The sequence below is a fragment of the Schistocerca americana genome, chromosome 9 (assembly GCF_021461395.2).
Source record: "Schistocerca americana isolate TAMUIC-IGC-003095 chromosome 9, iqSchAmer2.1, whole genome shotgun sequence".
NCBI classification, from domain to species: domain Eukaryota; kingdom Metazoa; phylum Arthropoda; class Insecta; order Orthoptera; family Acrididae; genus Schistocerca; species Schistocerca americana.
Window position 1 is genome coordinate 139,442,525 of NC_060127.1, and position 19,418 is coordinate 139,461,942.

The window sequence follows — 19,418 nt, forward strand, 5'->3', positions numbered from 1 at the left end:
CTCTTTCTCCATGTACCTTCATCCTTAGACTGACACCAACCTTTGTGTCAGGTTGTCTTGGGTCTCTGTCCTCGAATACTAGCCAATACGAAGCCACAAAAGGCAATGTGTCCCTGCAAGGGCACGCTATCCAAAAACGAATTTCTCAGTCGTTTCACATGATCGTCCATGCACCCAATTTTGCATGAGTTTATACCACATTTTGCGATATTACAATTTCCTTACACTGCGTTAGTTGCCTTCCCATAATTATCTCCCAATGAACTAATGTCGTATCTGAGATTTTTTAGGCCGGTCGGTGTGGCCGAGCAGTTCTAGGCGCTTCAGTCTTGAACCGCGCGACCGCTACGATCGCAGGTTCGAATCCTGCCTCGGGCATGGATGTGTGTGATGTCCTCAGGTTGGTTAGGTTTAAGTAGTTCTAGTTTCTAGGGGACTGCTGACATCAGATGTTAAGTCCAATAGTGCTCAGAGCCATGTGAACCCTTTGAGATTTTTTACATAGCAAAGGTGTCCACAAGTATGGACTATATAGGCTTCGAGAATCTTCCAGAAATTTCTGGGTGGTTACGATTCTAGTCTAAAGAATTGGTAAGATGCAGTAAACCAGCGAAGACACCCCTCAAGCAAGTGAATGGACTCATACGTTTGACTTGGATGGGAGTTGAACCAAACATAGTGCAATGTAAAATTACAACAAAGAAGGGAAGTGTGACATTTTAGAAACATATTAGAGATGTTTGAAACTGTATCAAATGCTAATTTAAGTAATGACGAAAGAAACTGCAAGTTATACCCTAGTGTAACGTCGTCAGGGTGACGAAATTCGTGGTGGAGGAATCAGCGACAGACGGGGGCAGACATTGCAGAGGTCTACAAAGCGGCTGAGCCTATCATACTTCAGCTATTTAAGTGTGCACACTCTCTAAGAGCCAAAGTTCAAAGGACAAACTGTTCTTACCATTCAAATTCACTTCACCAGTTTAGAATAAGGTCTAACCTGAAACGACGAGTAATGTGATTAGGTATGGAACTTGGTCCCACATGAACAAATGCTATGTGCAGGATGTGTCGTCACCTTTCTCAGTATGATTTTATCGCTGATGACGAGATTATACGGCAAAGTGGGCTGTGTGTGGTTAGTATTACCCTCATGCTGTAAATTTGTTCCGTAAACCATTTTCTGGGACACTCAGTGTTCAAATACTTATTTTTCGAGACCCATGTGGCACAGGAAATGTCACTTAAAAGAATGTTATTAGTATGAGTGACGTTAAACTCTTGTTTTGTATCAAGATAAAAGTTCCATAAACTCCAAATCTTCACCTAGATCGCTTAGGGAAGGCATGTTCTGATTCTAGTTCTTTCCGTGTTGGTTCTTTACGATATGGTGTCAGAATACCATTTTCCAAGGAAAAATTTGTCAGTGGATCTCCACAGTAAATTGTCTCATTACATATTTGATTTTCTTCTTGTCAGTAGGCTAAACAGCTTGTGTCACAGATTTAAATTCTCTTCATCATTTTGATGTAATGAAAATGTCACAAGAGGAAAGCAAACAGTCAGGATGTTGCACACAACTGATCAATAGCTCATTTTTGTTATGTTTTGTACTTGACGATTCACACAAAGAATTGGAGTACTCAAGATGTACCAATTCTCGGAGTACACTAACGCAACCAGATCACACGATACACAGACTTTTTCCGATTTATAGTAATTCTATCCTTCTAAATTGTACAAAGATATTCAGAATTAATAAATGCTATTGTGACTATTGTTATTTATATAATTTAGCATGGATAACAGTTTGAAAACTTTTGTAAAGTAGATTATTTCCTATGTTTGACTTTCTATGACCATTAAAAGTCGATATGTAAACAGCAACTCCGTTTACTGTAAAATTAGCGTCTTCGGTCGTATTGATATCTTTGTTCTTTATGACCTAAAATGTTTTGGTATTCGTTAATAATTCGAGTCTGATTTGTGCTGTTGTAAAATGATTGTTGGAATCTGTTGTAGAGTCTGTTCCTATATGTCAGAAGTGATGTGATTGTAGTTCTTGCATATTCCTAAACAATTTTAAGTTGAAGATTTTGTACTAAAGTTAATTAAAATAACATAAATATATCAACAGAAGCATACTCAGTGTTCTAAATGAAATAATCGAACCTAGTTCACACTTCATGGACACAAAGCCATGTTTCTAAGTGAGCCACATTTTCAGTGAGGAGCCACAAGAAACAGATGAGTAAAATATAATTTATCACAGCACTATCTTCTTTCTCAGTGATCTATTAGCTGCACTTTAGTAACGTTTCAATAGCTAAAAACGTGAAATTCATTAGATATGTTTGAAATTCGAACAATTAATATCGTTTTTCGTAATAACAGAGGGGAGGGTCGTCACAGAGTGTTCCTGTAACACAGTAAGCAGGTAAGTCTGCAAGAAGACTACCAGCAATATTAAAATTAAGTTGAAGCGCTGCCTGTGTGAGCTGGTTCCTCAACCTAACCTCAAGTACAAACAGGACAGACATGCGAAAAACAGAGTGTGTTCAGTATTCATTATCACGACTAAACTTCTGGACTAAACTGAAGGTTTTGACCCATCTCACAGAGAGTATACCATGTTAATGCCAACAATTAAGAACTGATATGCTAACAATGCAACTATAAACTCCATTGTAGTTGTGGAAGAGATTTTCCATTTAGCAATATCTTCTTTCTTAAACCTGCGTCTTCGGTTTGAAAAGTTTTGTGATTGTGTATTTTGGATATTCTTCAAAGGAGCATTTTACTGGTAATTTTGTTCTATTACCATAATTACATTTTGTTCAAGAAACAGCTAGTTGGTTAGTTGTTCATGCATCTATAGATCACTTAAAAGCTATACTAAATATGTCACGCTAGTTGAGAAAGTAAAGCACTTTATCTGTTTCATGAATACAATGACATTGCCTTATGTAGGCCTAGACTAAGCGTTGCTTATGCATTAGTTTGGATTTTAATTTGCACATTCTACATGAGAACCATTTGTTCATATGCAGCCAAATGACATTGAACCAATTAATAGCGTTGTTAAATCATAGTCATCATTTCATGTGCTCAAAATGGGCAAATTTCAAGCACTGGAAAGACGTGAGGCTTTTTAAGCTATGCTACGTAATATTTTCGGTAGAGCAGAAGAACTGTCAATCAAGAAGTACTTGAGGTTACCCTTTTTATGTACCTTCCAATGAATAAACATTTTATGATCACTGACAAGTGATGTTCACTACAATAAACACCTATCTTGACAAAATAAAGAGTTTTTCTGCTTAAATGTTGGTTGTTCTTGTCATAAGTGTTTCACTGATAAAGTCTATGTTACTAGATCAAAGGGAAACTTTCTCACACTGCAGGGAGGGATAATTGTGAGCAACATAAAAAATTAATGTGTTTTTTACTTTAAAAACAGACATTGCCAAGCCGAAAATCTTTCAAACTGCCCATTTAGTTTGAAAGAGAATATTTTTTGTCTACGAAAAATGGAGAATAATGGCAAGATGGAGAGCTATAAGGGAAAAGAGTAGGGAGGAAAACAAGGATGCAGCGAATTAGCAGCACAACATAGAGAAAAGTGTTAGGAGGGGTAATGAAATATGAGACGAAAAACCAGGAGAAGTGTAAAGATACGGGGAGAGGGAATAAATGTGTAAATGGTATAGAATAAGAATAGAAGAACAAGAAGGAACAAGAAGAAGAAAAAAGATAAGAAAAGAAGTGGGAGAAGAAAGAATAATGAACCGATTAACAGGCAGTAGAGAAATATAACTATGGGAATGAAGGAAAAGAGGAGTAGGAAAAAAGGAAGAAAAAACTGGGAGAGGGAAGAAGAGGAGGGTAGGAGGAAAGATAATGTGGGTAAAGAAACAAAATGAAGCAAAAAAGGATGAGAAAAAAGCTTGAGGAAGGCAGTATTATGTGAAAACAGGCTGAAAGAAAAGACATAGAAAGAGGCAAAGAAAGATGATACCCAACACCAAAGATTAAAAAGAATGGGAAGAAGAAACAAAGAAGCAAAAGAACACAGAATGGAAAACAAGAAGATGAAGGATCAATGTGAGGACAAAGCTGAGGGGAATAAGATAGAGGTGTGTGGGCAGGTTGAGGAACATTTGGTTAAATGTCTGAGGAAAATGAAAGAGCAGTAGCACTAGGAGAGGGATAAGGATGAAGTGAGGGAGGAGGAAGAGAGGTGAAGTTGAGGAAAATTGAGATGTAAGTGGAGCAGAAGTAGGAGCTGAAGAAGTGAAGTGGCATGAGAAAATAAAAGATCAACAGGAAAAGGAAGATTTGGATGAAGCGGTGGAGGGAAAATGAAGAAGAACAGGAAATATGAGTTGGATAAAGTGATGGAAGAGAAACAGTAATGTGGATGAGGGAAAGGGGATGAAAACGGAGTAGAAGCTCATGTGTGGGGAAAGTAATGTGGAATAAAGTGGTGGATGATGACCAGGATGTGGAAGATTTGGATGAGGTGGTGGAGCAAGAATGTAGGCGAAGTAGAAATGATGTAGTGATGAGGAAGAGGAGAAGTGCAGATGAGGAAAAGGAGGTGGAAGTATAGAAGAGGGAGAAACTGAAGAAGCATAAGGAAAGAGGTGGGAAAAACAGGCAGAAGGAAGGAGAAGAGGAATAGGGATGAAGAGGAGGAGGATACTACAGATGTGGGTGAAGTGGAAAGGGACAAGGTAGTAGAGATTTAGCAGAAAGAGGAAAACAATAAGAAACTGGAGATCTCTGTCTCTGGCTGTAACTCACCTTGCCCTGAATCTCGTCGAGTGGCATTGGAGTCTGCCCGCCTGGATTGACCAGAGCTTCCATCAGGCACTGGTGTGGTTTGGTAAGTCCGTCCTCTGTGGCTGCCGACCTTATGGCGATGCACTGCATGGCCAAGTTCTGCATAATTTTGACGAACATGAACAGACCACGTCCTTTGGAGGTCAGCTGCAGCAGGAACTTGCTCTACATCCATGGCCAGAATACCATCTTCTGTAAAAACAACGTGGTTCTCGTCAGTGCTAGTCTCCATCTACGGGCGACGGGAGGTAGGGGGGGGGGGGGACAATAGGCCACGAAACACTGGTCTCTGTTTATCAAATCAACTAGCGCAAATTACAGATACTGGTGAAATTCCCTATGTAACATCAACAGTATGAGAGCCAAAGTTTAATTCGTGGCAAAAATTGAAAACTTGATTAAACTTGTAAACTACTGCATATCAGTTCCTGGCTGCTTCAATCGGCTAGTGGTGATCGCTATTGTGAACACCAATGTTAGTAATCCAGCTTCTGGGAAACAGATACTTTTCTCCAGCCTGGAGGTAACGGATCAGCCTTTCCTTTATCTAGCTAAGACGCTTCACTGGCCCAAGCCACCTGTTTGCAAGGGCGTGTGATTCCCAAAGGAAAGCCAGTTTCTCCCAGCACGCTTTTGGAAACGAAACTTCTCAGAGGACTGACAGAAATATGCACCTTTCAGTAAGTACTACAAGCATTACCAGGTCATAGTCGAATGAAGTGTCTTACCGATGAGGCGAAACTTTTATGACCACATGCTTACTAGCTTGTTTATCCCTCTTTGAAACGAAATACATATCTGAGTCTGCGTATCATGGATACGACAGTTAGTTAGCAGGTTTTTACACGTATGTGGCGTTAGATTTCTACGCACAGGTCACAGAATTCGCGTAACAACGACCCATTGATATGGATACGCAGTGATTGCGCCCGATAGTAATCTAGGTGAGTTCAATAGGATTTACATCAGGTGAATTTGGTCGCCGAGACATCAATGTGGGTTCACTGTAATGGTCCTCAAACCACTGTAGCAGGATTCTAGTTCCGAGACACGGACAATTATAGTGCTAGAAGATGACATCGCCTTCGTCGAAGACATTAAATATGAAGGAATGCAGGCGGTTCGCAGCTGTCAGCGTGTCTTCCATTACTACCACAGGTCCAATTCAAGAACAAGAGAATATCTCCCATAGCATAATACTGCTCCCACTATCCTGCGCGCGTGGCGCGCTGCATGTTTCGAGCCGCCGTTCCCTTCGATGACGGCGTTTTTGGAGATGACCCTCGACCTAGAGTAGCAAGAATGTGATTCACCCAGAGAGCAGACACGTTTCCATTGATCGACGGTCGAAGCCTGATGGTCCCGAGCTCACTGCAATCACAATTGACGATGTCGTTTGGTCAACATGTGAACTCGTAGGTGTGGTTGATGAGCGGTGTGCTCCGAAACACTCGTGCGTGCACCAGTTTTGTTCTCTTTCCGCAGACATTCTACAGTTCACCGTCTATCCTATATTATGGAGTAGAGAACTCTCCGAACCCCACGTTCTTTGAAGAGTGGTGTAGGTCCAACCATTTAGCGTCTGGTGGTAGTTTCACTGTCCTACGTCTTTCCATAGATCCTCACGGTTGTAGCACGTGAACATTCAACCAACTTCGCCGTTTTTGAGGTACTAGTTCACAGGCTCTGCGTAATACTAATCTGCCCTTTATCATTTCGCGTATATCAATGGTTTTCCAGATTTGCAGCCCATATCTTCACTAGGGTGATCCCATGTCGGTGTCTGCTCCGTTTACATTCTTTTGCTAACGCGTCACGTGATCGCAAGGGCTCCAGATGACATCGAACGTCGCGGAGGGCAGTGGTCACAATGTTTTGTCTTATCAGTGAATATTCTGTTGTGGAAACTGATTAATCCAAAGGTTGGCATCTTTAAATAATTTTGTGGGGCAACGTTAGTTGCTGGTGACAAATCCTACAGCACCTCTCTCAAATGTTTCAGTATCTTCTTTCAGTCCAACATGGCGGGGCTCTCAAACACTCGAGCAGTTCTCAAGTGTGGGTCGCCCAAGTATTCTCTTCACGGTCTGTTCAATGGATGAAATACATTTCCGCAAAATGCTTCCTATAAAACGGAACCTTAGGGTTCGCCTCCCCTACAACCGACCTTACAATACTGTTGCACATCATATCGCTTTGGAAAGGCATGCCTAGATATTTAGTAGACGTGACATGACCATGTCAAGCAGCGCACATTGTTCTAACATTACTGATACGCTTTTCCTACTCCTCTGCATTACCTAAGATTTACCCCCATTTAGAGCAAGCTGCCTCTAATCACAACAAGTTATCCTGTATCCTCCTACAGTCACATAAAAGACGACGTTTGCTCACACAGGCACACAAAAACGACTACAGCAAAGTTCACTGGGCTGCTAGAACATGCGGCTGCTTTCCTCGTCACTCCACCAACCCAACTACATCCCGAGTAGTCCGCAAAATCACCAGAAATGAAACCCATAGAAAATCTGTGGCAAAGGCTGGAGCAGCAGGTGAAATGCTGACTTCAGCATCAACGCAATATAGAGGACCTACCAGATGGAATCCTCATTGGGTGGCTTAACCTGGAGGTGGCATGCCTGCATGAACTTGTGGAGTCACGTCCTAACCGAATCTAGGCAGTCATCAAGTTCAGAAGCGGAATTACATACAATTAAATGATGGTTGTATTGATCTGTTTAGCAGTAACTAATATTTTGTCTGGTGAGATTACACACTGAGGTGACACAAGTCAAATATTCTATTTGGCCTCACTCGCAGCAACTCGATGTGGCTCGGACTAAACGATTCGTCGGAAGCCCCTTGCAGAAATATTGAGCCATGCTGCCGCTATAGCCGTGCTGAGTGGTCGCGCGATTAAACGCGCCATGTCACTGACTGTGCGGCCCCTCCCGCCAGAGGTTCGAGTCCTCCATCGGGCATAGATGTGTGTGTTGTTCTTAGCATAAGTTAGTTTAAGTAGTGTGTAAGTTTAGGAACCGATGACCTCAGCAGTTTGGTTCCTTAGAAATTCACACACATTTGAACATTTTCTGCTGCTATAGCTGTCCATAATTGCGCAAGACTATCCAGTGCAGAATTCCATGAACGAACTGACCTCTCCATGATGTCCCATAAATGATCGATGGGAATCATGCTTGCTGATACGGGTTGCCAAACGGTTCATTTCAGCAGTCCAGAACGTTCTTCAGGTCAGTCTCGAACTACTGTGGCCCAGTGGTATGGCACATTGTCATCCATAAAAATTCCATTGCTGTTTTGGAACGTGAAGTCCACAAATGGCTGAAAATAGTCTCCAAGTAGCAGAAGATAAACATTTCGAGTCAATAATCGCTTCAGTTGGACAAGAGGACCAACTCTGTTGAATGTAAGCATAGCCCACACCATCATGGAGTGACCACCAGCTTGCACATTGTCTTGTTGACAAATTGGATCCATGGCTCTATGGAGTCTGCGCCACACTCGAGTCCTGCTATCAGCTCTACCCAACTCAAATCTGAACTCATCTGACCACGATTTTTTAGTCATCTACAATCCATCCGCTAAGGTCATGAGGCCAGAAGAGGCACTGCAGGTGATGTTGTGCTATTAGCAAAGGCGCTCGTGCCGTTTATCTGCTGCCGTACCACTTAACACAAAATTTCGCCGCACTGTCCTAACCCATACCTTCGTCGTACGTCCCATGTCGTACGTTCATGTGGTTATTTAATGCGATGTTGCTTGTCTGCGAACACTGACAACTCTACACAAACGCCGCTGCTCTCGGCCGTCTGGCACTGCATTGTCTATGGTAAGAGGTAATGCCCAAAATCTGGCATTCTCGGCACACTCTTGACACTATGGATCTTGGAATATTGAATTCCCTAACGATTTCCGAAATGGAATGTCCCATGCGTCAAACTCCAACTACCACTCCACATTCGGACTATGTTAAATCCCATCGTGTGGCCATAATCACTTCGGAAAACTTTTCACATGACTCACCTCAGTACAAACGACAGCTCCACCAACATAATTTGAGAAGACAATACTACTGTAGTAGGTATACTGGATATATTACTATCCGATGACATTTGTCATCTCAGTAGATATTGTATTCGGAAAAGTTTCCGCACCAACACATTCAACCTGCGTAGTTGGTAGGTACAATGTCATCTTTGTTTACATTGTGGTTGTGTGTTCCTTCAGTGCACTGTTACTCATTAGTCGTGTAGGTGTGGCAGCCCATGCAGTAGGTCGTGAATGGACGATGGTATTTACTAATGCAGAAAAAACCGAAATGTTCATCATCTATGGAAAGTGTAGGAAGAATGCAGTTCGATCTTGTATTGTGTATGCAGCAAGATATCCCAGATAGACGACAATCACCTCGGCAATTATTTATCAACCTCTTCAACCACTTACGTGAAGGAGGTAGCATAACAGCTAGGAAACGTAACAGGAGGAAACGAATGATGGCAGAAGACAGGGAAATTAACGTTCTTGCTGCTGCTGCAGTTAATCTGCAAATTAGTGTCGGGAAAGTGTCCTAGGCATTCTCCACCTACATTGGTCCCATGCCTACCACATCAGTCTCCATCAGGAGTTGCATGGAGACGATTATGAGAATCGTGTTAGCTCTTGTACATGGGCATTAAGACAGGGCACTCCAAATTATCTTATTTAGTGTTGAAGCCACATTTACCAATCATGACCAGGTAAACCACCGAAGCATCCGCTATTGGTCTAGTGGTAATCCCCATTGGCTTTGTCAGGTGGTACATCAGTGTCCATGGAGAGTAAACGAGTAATGTGGGGTAGTGAATCATCAACTCATAGGCCCATTCTTCATAGACAGAACACTGAACGCACACAAGTATCGCAGCCTCTTAACAGACCATCTTCCACGAATGTTAGAACACGTTCCTCTGCAGGATAGGAGGAACTTCTGGTGATGGTTGTCCAGCCCATAGTGATAGAAGTAGTACAGCATGTCTTCATGAATTGTTTCCCATTCCCCAGTTCTGACACCTGTAGACTTTGTCCATGGGGAAAGCTGAAAGACGCTGTTACGATGACATACCAGCTACACCCAATGATATGCAATGACATAATACTGCAGACTGCTCAGACTTCTCTGCTGAAATGCTGGCATACGTATACCAGTCGTCCCATACTGGACTCATGTATTGCTGCTGCTGGTGGTCATTTTGAAAACAAGCTGTGATGGCTAAATGCCTCGTTACTGGCCTGAATCCATGTAACTAGCAAATGCATTTGTATTGTTCTTTAGTGTGTGCTACCACAAGTCTTGTCCAAGAAGCAGCGTGGGAAACTTCCAAAACACGATAATTCGTAAACGACTCATATTAGAATCCTGCAACAGACACCACTGATGTTCTGATTTACCCCACTTTTAATTTGTTAAAATTTTTTCTAAGGATATGTAATATTTTTTACTTGTTTACATTGTTTTGTTTTGAACATCATTACCAAATCTTTAAAACTTTGAACAGCTAATAAAATACATTTCTTTTGAAAAAGATGATTAGTTCTTGATATTTGCATTTGTGTTCAACAAATTCATACTGTAGAGCCAAATAATCGTCATATATAGTTTCTGTGTGTGATATTTCGTTGACTCTAAGAAAATTAATATAAATCTTTTCCATCTGTTTAAAATTTCCATATGGATAAATGGATCCCTCTAGAATTCCATATAAAAACAGTAAAATTTCATTTGTAACTAGTACATTTTTCTCTTCAAACGATGGAAACCAAATGCATTTAAACCGATTTTCTAAATTCAGCTGATAACTGTTTTTTTTAATAAATTAAAATACATTCATAATAGATGGGTTGGGTTGTTTTGTGGGAGGAGACCAGACAGTGAGGTGATTGGTGTCATCCAATTAGGGAAGAATGGGGAAGAAAGTTGGCTGTGCCCTTCAGAAGGAACCATCCTGACATTTGCCTGGAGCGATTTAGGGAATTCATGTGAAACCTAAATCAGGATGGCTGAACACAGCATTCAATCATCATCCTCCTGAATGTAAGTACAGTGTGCTAGCCACTGTGCTGCCTCACTCAGTCATAATAGATGTTATGGTCGTTGAGGTACTGGGAACTGGAGATTGTCTACAGACTGCTTCAACTGTCACTGACTCCATTTACAAGAATACAAATATATTAGATGAAAATGTTTAGCTATATTTCACTAATTTCCTTAAGTCTGTGTCTTTATAGATCAGATTTTCTTTTTCATGAACTGTGTATTGTATTAAAAACTCGTAAATGAAATAAAAAATACATAGTAGAAATGGTATTCATAGAAATAAAATTGAGAGCATATATATTTTATCTATACATAATCTAGTCTGCAGCAACATGAAAGAAGATACATTTTTTAATATGAATTTTGTTTTGTAATGTGAAAATGAAGCTAATCCTTGAAGTACTCAATCGGTAGGCCGTGAAGTTAGATCCTTTTTCTTAATCTTCTAATTTCTCTTGGGTGGAAATTATATTTGATCCTCTTATGAAAGAACCCACTAAATCATAAACAGTTTTACTGTGGTGGAAACAATTGTTCAGTTATTTTGTGCAATATTCAATATGTTTCTTATATTGTCTCACATTCTCTTCATGAATAATTGCTACATATTCATATTTAAATTTTCCAGATTATTTCTCAAAATGTTCTCTAATTTTTGTTTCTTCAATAACATAATGATGCTTTTTTAATTTATACATTTTTGAATTATTCATTAACAAATGTAACTACTTATAAGTTTCAATTGTATTTATTAAATAATAATTTAAATTAAAATGATGAAAAGTTACTCAATAAATGGAAGTGTTTATATCCAAGAAGTGTAAAATTTGTGAAGGGAAGAAGTCAATTGATAACTGTCACAAACATGACTATACAAAGGATAAACATTCACATGTGCGTAAACAACCTATCAGAAACCATCAAAGAAACAGATCTGTTAAAGTGTCTCATGTGTGTGTGGAAAAAATATTACATCTGAATATTGTGACAAACATTTAAAATAAATTTCGTGTGGGGAGAATTCTAAAATATTGTTATCCATGGAAAATGATGAATGTGATAATTCAACAAAAATGTATAGGTTGTCAAGAAATTAGTTATTTTTACTTAAATTCCACATCAAGGGACAAGCTCTCAAATAAATGAAAGATTTGTCAAAAAGAAGATAAGCTAAAAAGAAAAAAGGTGTGTTAATGAGGAAAAGAGATAATTTAAGTGGTCTTGAAAAACATTTATTGACAAACAAGCATAAAAATTAAATGAAAACGAAACTCATTATTCAAAAGTCTAATGTCTTGTATCTCTATCAGATTGCGGAATTCACAGTTACTCAATTCAATGACTATTATAGAAGGAATAATTTGCAGAGATATTATAAACTTAGAAAAGCTGATATAATTACACTTATTATTGGACATTATTATATTTTAAAAAGCCTTGGAAACATTTACGATTTCGTAAAATCAGAGGTGATGACGAAACTTTTCAAATAATGAACCTAAACCACTGAAAGAAATATTTCCGTTTTATAATATTGTATTTGAGAGGAAAGAAACAATTAGAGATCATCTAGTTGATACAGCATTTAAAAGCAGATTGCAAACTATAACTTTGGAAAATAATATACATTCAGTTCAGCGTGATCATGGAAAAAGCAAAATTTGTGAATGTAGTTAAAGAAAATTTAAAACTGTTTAATGGTTTTCAAAGCAAATGTTAATTAATTTGTGAGTACAGATTGCTGACAAATGATAAGGTTCAGAAATTTGGACAAAAAACACGAACCTGTATTTCATAATAGTGAAGGATTTGATTAAAAAATTCGAGTATGAAGAGCGAGCAATTTCAATAAAATTATCTAATTTTTAAGCATGAGGATCAGGAATTAACAGATTTGTTCCATTGACAGGATCACCTTACTCGAATTACCAGAAAAATAAATGAAAAAGCAGCTTCTATTGATGTAAAAAATAGTGATGAAAAATGTTTTTTGCGGTATCTAAAATCCGTATTATATCCTGTAAATAAAGATCCACAAAGGGTTACAAGATATTGAAAAGTATTGGCCTTTATCTTGATCGGAAACCAGAAAATTTTGAATTTCCTATGGTGGTTGATAACATTCCAAAAATTCAGAGTAGAATTAATGGTATTTATTAATGCTTATTTACTTGATGAACAATATCAAGTGTATCCATTAAAAATTACAAAAAGTAAGAAAGAAAAACATGTAAACTTTTTACATTTTAAAATCAATCAAAACTAACATTATTGTTGGATTAAAGGTTTTTTCATGATTCTTTTCAGCTGAAATCTCAAAACATAAAACATCCAAATTTATTTGTAATATGTGTTTACTCCACTTCATTAGTAAAGACAAATTAGGCAGTCACACACCAAATTACTCAGTAACAAAGTTGAATCACCACAGAAGGGTTCATATGTAAGCTTTGGAAATTATCAAAACACACAGGAAGCCCTATTTCTTATTTATGCAGGTTTTGACAGTACATTGAAAAAATGATCTACTGCTAACTAAATCCAGAAAATTCATATACAATGAAATATCAAAAATCGTACTGAGTTGATTTTTTTATATCAAATACATTAATGAACATTATAAATATGCTATTGTGTACACAGGGCCAAATTGTCATAAAAATTTATTGATTGTATAAAAAAACATGTTGAAGAAATTTGAAGAAATTACACTCAAATTGAAGAAATGATACCATTATCTCCTGAAGAACAATCTAGTAAAGAAATATCGAAAACGTGTACATTGTTTGGATGTCATTATATGAGAAATAATAGGAAAGTTCGTTATTATCATCGCTTAACCAGAATATATATATATATATATATATATATATATATATATATATATATATATATATTCATTATGTAATAATTCTAATTTACAGTTAAAACATCCTAGTTTGATACCAATTTATTTACATAATTTATCAGAACATGATTGTCATTTGTTTGTGATAGAACTTGCTTATGATAATAAAAACGTTGAATTAATAGCAAGTAATGAAAATTCATTTATTATTATTATTATTATTATTATTAGTAGTAGTAGTAGTATCTTTTAGTTATACCCTGTAGGATCACGCAAAGGTTTTTGATTCTTTTTTCTTTTTTTCCACACTGCTCTCATTTTTTCTCCGTGGTCTCTCTTCCATTTCTCTCTCCATTTTGTTCCTGTTTTCTTCAGAGCTTCGTTTTCTGACTTAACTTCGCATCTGTCAGCATTCTGCTTAAATACCTTTATTTACAAAATATCTGAATAATTTATGTGTACCTTTTGTAGGTCCTTTTCGGACTCTTGTATCCGGGCTATAGTTTTAAATCCTTCTATGTATTTTAGAATTTTTTGCATAAGTCTTCTTTTGGGAAGCCTAGAGACATGTGTGTTAGATTTTAATCTCCTTCACATAATGTCTGCTGCAAGGTTGGACAATTTCTCAGTTGTTTGATGAAATTGTGGTCTACAGCATTCTTCTGTTTTCTTTGGCCCTAGTATCTTTCTGATGATTTTACATTCTTCTTTTAGTAGTTTTCAAGATCACCTTTTATGTGGACTTACAGGACTATTGTCTATTGGCATACAGGACTTCAGGTATTACTACTGCATCATAGTGCATAATTTTAGTGTTTTTGCACATGAATTTTTTATTGCACACCTTGTAGGACCTGCATAATTTCTTCCAATTCCTTCTACATGTTTTTTTATACAATCAATAAATTTTTTATGACAATTTGGCCCTGTGTATATAACAGCATATTTATAATGTTAATGAATGTATTTGATATAATAAAAAATCTAACTAAAAAGGAAAACATGTGACCTGAAGTAGGGATATGCCTCGATAATTACTTACATCAAATTTGTCTCCTTTTTTTGCAATGGATGAATAAGTGCACATTTCCCTTCCTGGTGGAATTTTTCTGTCTCCAAAATTTCTGCAATGGTTTGGGTAACTCTCAGAGAATTTGGTCCTAGAGTCTCCAGTAGTTCAGTAATAATTCCATCTTCACCAGATGTTCTATTGTTTTTTAATTTAATAATGTGTTTGTAAATTCCTTCTTGTGTTACTGTTGCTGATTTAGGGTGCGTGTAAGTAGGTCTTTCCTTAGGGAATCTCGAAGGTGGTTCTGGACAATTAAGGAGTGTTGAAAAATAATGTGCCAGCTGCTTACAGTTTTCCTGGTTAATGAGTGCAAGTATTCCATCAGATACAGCACACAAAATTTGTTTCAATAAATCCAATGGAAAACTTGCACTCACTAACCAGGAAGATATGTATATTAGTTCTGGAAAGAAGAAAGAAACTTTGAAGATGAGATTTATTGACACATTTTTTCATGGCTTCCTCACTTGACAAACTTTCATCAAATATGAAGAGAGTTTAAAAGAAAAACATCAGAAAATTTTAACTGGAAGAGCTATTCGATCTAGTGATCAGAAGAGATGTATGACCATATGGTTACATGAATTACTGGAAAAAATTTAATGAGAGTAGCTTCCATCAAAGGAAGATTTTTACAGTTATTTGAAACAGTGTGACATAACTAAAGTCATGCACAATTATTGGTGTGGAAAGAAATTGAATATTAAAGACCTTGGTGAAATATTATGATCTGTATTTAAAAACTGATGTTTGGTTATTGGGTGATGTATTTGGAAATTTTAGAAAAGCCTATATTACAGCTTGCGCCAACAGCCTTGCTGCAGTGATAACACCAGATCCTGTCAGATCACCAAAGTTAAGCACTGTCGATCTGGGCTTGCACTTGGATGGGTGACCACCCAGTCTGTCGAGTGCTGTTAGCAAACAGGGTGCACTCAGACCTTGTGAGGCAAACTGCAGAGCCACTTGATTGAGAAGTAGAGGCTCTGGTCTTGTAAACTGTAATGTAATGGTGCTTGTGGGCTGAGGATGACATGCCAGCTGGTTGGTACCATTGGGCTTTCATGGCCTGTTTGGGCAGAGTTTTATATTACAGCTTATGACTTAGATCCTTCTTGGTAATTTTACTGTAGCTGGTTTATCATAGGACGCACAGTTAAAAATGACTAAACAACCACTTCAATTATTAAGCAATTATGATATGATTTTAATGGTTGAAAAATGAGTAAGAGGTGGTGTATCTCACTGTTGTAAAACATATGTTAAAGCAAATAATAAATATATGAAAGATTTGGTTGATAAAAAGATATCAAATTATTTAGCATATTTAGATGCAAACAACTTACATGGTTACGCTATGAGTCAGTATTTACCGCATTCTGGATTTGAATGGGATGAGCCAATTAATTTTGATCATATGAAAAAAGTGAAACTACAGACACTGCTGAAACTGGATATGGATTTGAATTAGATCTAGAATATACAAAAGATTTACATTATTTGCATAAAAATTTACCATTGACTCCTGAAAATAAAATTGTACTAGGAACATAGGAAAGTAAGTTGTTGAATACTCTGATGATAAAATTAGTTATATAGTATGCTACAGAAATCTTAAACAATACTTGTATCTAGAAATGAAGCTAACAAAAAGTTTTAAAATTTAAACAATCTGTTTTGTTGAAGAAATATATAGATGAGATGCTCAAATAGGGGTGCAATTGAAGAATTATTTTGAAAAATATTTCTACAAGGTAATGAATAATGCAGTATTTGGTAAGACAATGGAAAATATAAGAAACAGACTCGATATAAAATTAGTGCCAGATGGAGAAAAGTGTGATAAATTAATAGCTAAACCAAACTTTAAAGCAAGAACTACGTTTAATGAAAATCTTGCTGTGTTATGAAACCAATATATGGAGAAGGTGCTGAATTGTGTTACCAAGACACAGAGAGTTGCATTTACAAACTAAGGATTTGTATGAAGATATGAAATCAATGATTGATTACTTTGATGTGAGTGATTATCCAACAGATAATATTTATGCTATTGCACAAATAAACAAAAAAGTTTTAGGAAACATGAAAGATGAATGTAATGCGAAATATATGCAAGAATTCTGCAGTTTGAGTCCAAAATAGATATGATTATAAAATTGGTGATAAAATAGAGAAAAAATGTAAAGGTGTTAAGGAATGTGTAGTTAAAAATAGAATAAGTTTAGTAGCATATAAAAACTGTCTATTTAACGATATAGAACAATACAGAATGATGAATACGATTCAAAGTGAAAAACAAGGAATCTAAGCACTGAGTCCTCATGATGATAAAAGAAGAAGAAAATAAATCCATTACCATATGATCATCATTCATTATTATCATATTCCATATAGTTTACACATTCAGAATCATTATCTTCTTTAAAAAATAAAGACCTTAATTCAGGTGTATTATAGATGATTTCTGCTATCTTTTCCACAGTATAAACTCCAGTAAAATTTTTGTTGTTGTGGTCTCAGTCAACATATACCATACAAAATTTAATACATAAAATCTATAACACATTTACTACACCAATGGATTAAGTTTATTATTTGACTTTTATTGTAATCTCTGTTTTCTAAATCTCTATTTACTGGGTGAGAAACTTCTAGAAATAATGAATAGGCTTTCATGTAATTTTGTAATATTTTAGGCACACTATTTTTTGGCAAATTACGATTCGCTATTTGCTTGGCAGTCACAAAACGAGGAAATATGAGTTTTCAATTTCTTCCCATATATCACTTACCTCATAACTAACAAATTCTTCTTCTGTATAAATTTGCTTTAATACATCAATACTGTCAGTACAGTCCTGACTTCTCAAATGTTCTATGATTAAAGATGGTTTAAAATACTCTCTGGAAATATTGCATGCAACTTGTCTCTCTCTCGGTTTATTATTTCTCTCAACAAAATCGTTAAATTTAAATTGGTCCCAAACGTTAGTCATATTTGTAAGATTAAAAATTTATAAACTTATTAAATTTTAATCTAAATAAATGGATACTCTACCAAAGAAGCTTAATAATGTAAGCAATTCCAATTTGCATAAACAGATTATTGAGCTAGAAGTTAATGAATTGTATTATGTTACAGGTTGTGAATAATTAAAAACTAGATATGGTGAAAAAATTTGTATGGAAGTTGATAATAAATTTAAGACCATTTCACCAAGCAGATGTAATAAATGAATGACAGATTGGAATTTTCAGATTTTTTGAGATTCATGTTCGCTGTCGCCACTAGGTATCACAAGCGTTGCCTGTCCGCTAGTGGCAACCGCGGTGGTTATCGATATGTAGTATTTGTTACCCTATCTTTGGGACGACGTCGTTGTTTTTCCGATTGTGTGAGTGTAGCAGTTAGGTTGGGGACTCAGGCGAAGCGAGGTCCACACAGTGCGCGAGCACGCCACAATCGCTGGGCAGCATTCATGGACTGCTAGATGGAAGGGCTGTGGGCACGAGGGTGTACGACTTCGTTGTAAACCGGATACAGCAAGCCTTAAGATGAGTGCATTTCAATCCAAGTTGAGAAACCTCCACCATTGTGATATCCCACGATACTCCAGTGACTTGGGTTCGTGTTGCTGCTCATAGTGTCGCCGAGGCGAAGAGCAGCGAGTGAAGTGCTTGGGGAAGGCGGATCTGATTAGCTTTCCTCTACTTCTTATTACTACGCGTTCAACTTGTTACAATTTGTTAAGTTCAACCAGCGGTAGTTTTTCTTGCCTGGTGGCCGCTAACGCCCCAGTTACCTGCCCTGGTGAATGTAACGGCAGTGTACATTTCCTCGCCTTCCGCTGCTCTTCGGTAAGGCGTGTAGTTTTGACAGCTTTCTTGATTGTAATCCGGTTGGTGATTCCTCTACTCTGGTGGTAATGATTCCTTTCTCGTTCCAGGGGCTCTAAACGCAGTATTCTCTGACATAGTGCAGACCTCTGGTTCTGGCTTTGGCGTATTGTTCCATCGTTGCATTTGGTTTATCAGACGTCAGTTACCTTCAGCAAGATCATCAGTAGTCATTCGTTAGACTGCCACTAGTCTGAGTTACCATCTTGTGAAGTGAATGCAACTCTTGGCTGCCCATCTCATCGCTCTAGAAGGTGTTTGTTGTTGGACCTTCTCGGCAGTTGATTCCTGAAGCACCGTCTGGATCAGTTGTTTGTTTTTTTAATTTACTTTTTCTATTGTATTTGCTGTTTTACTGCAGTTTCAACTCTTTTTTATATTATTGCCGTTCCTGGCGTGTAAGGACTTCAGCTGTGATTGTGGTTGCTTACCTTAAAATTCTAATTTGATATTTGTATTCACGCAGTAAGACTTTAAAACCTTATTTACTGCCATTCCTGGCGTCTGATGCAGTCTGCTCTGTTTGTGGCGACTTGCCTTTAATATTTCAATACCTGTAATTTGTAAGTTGCGGCGAATTTCAAACAATTCTTAATTTATTGCCATTCTGGCATGTAAGGCCGTCTGCCCAGATTGCAGTGGCTCGCTTTTAAAACATT

General features: G+C 37.3%; 1 long non-coding RNA gene across 1 annotated transcript in view; it reads right to left on the minus strand.

Moving 5' to 3' along the window:
• The window catches only part of LOC124550618, a 98,887-nt gene that overhangs the window by 41,118 nt on the left and 38,351 nt on the right, over window positions 1–19,418 (minus strand). The window contains exon 3 of the long non-coding RNA XR_006967730.1: window positions 4,807–5,037. This is a non-coding gene — a long non-coding RNA (uncharacterized LOC124550618). The remainder of the gene's footprint in view (window positions 1–4,806; window positions 5,038–19,418) is intronic.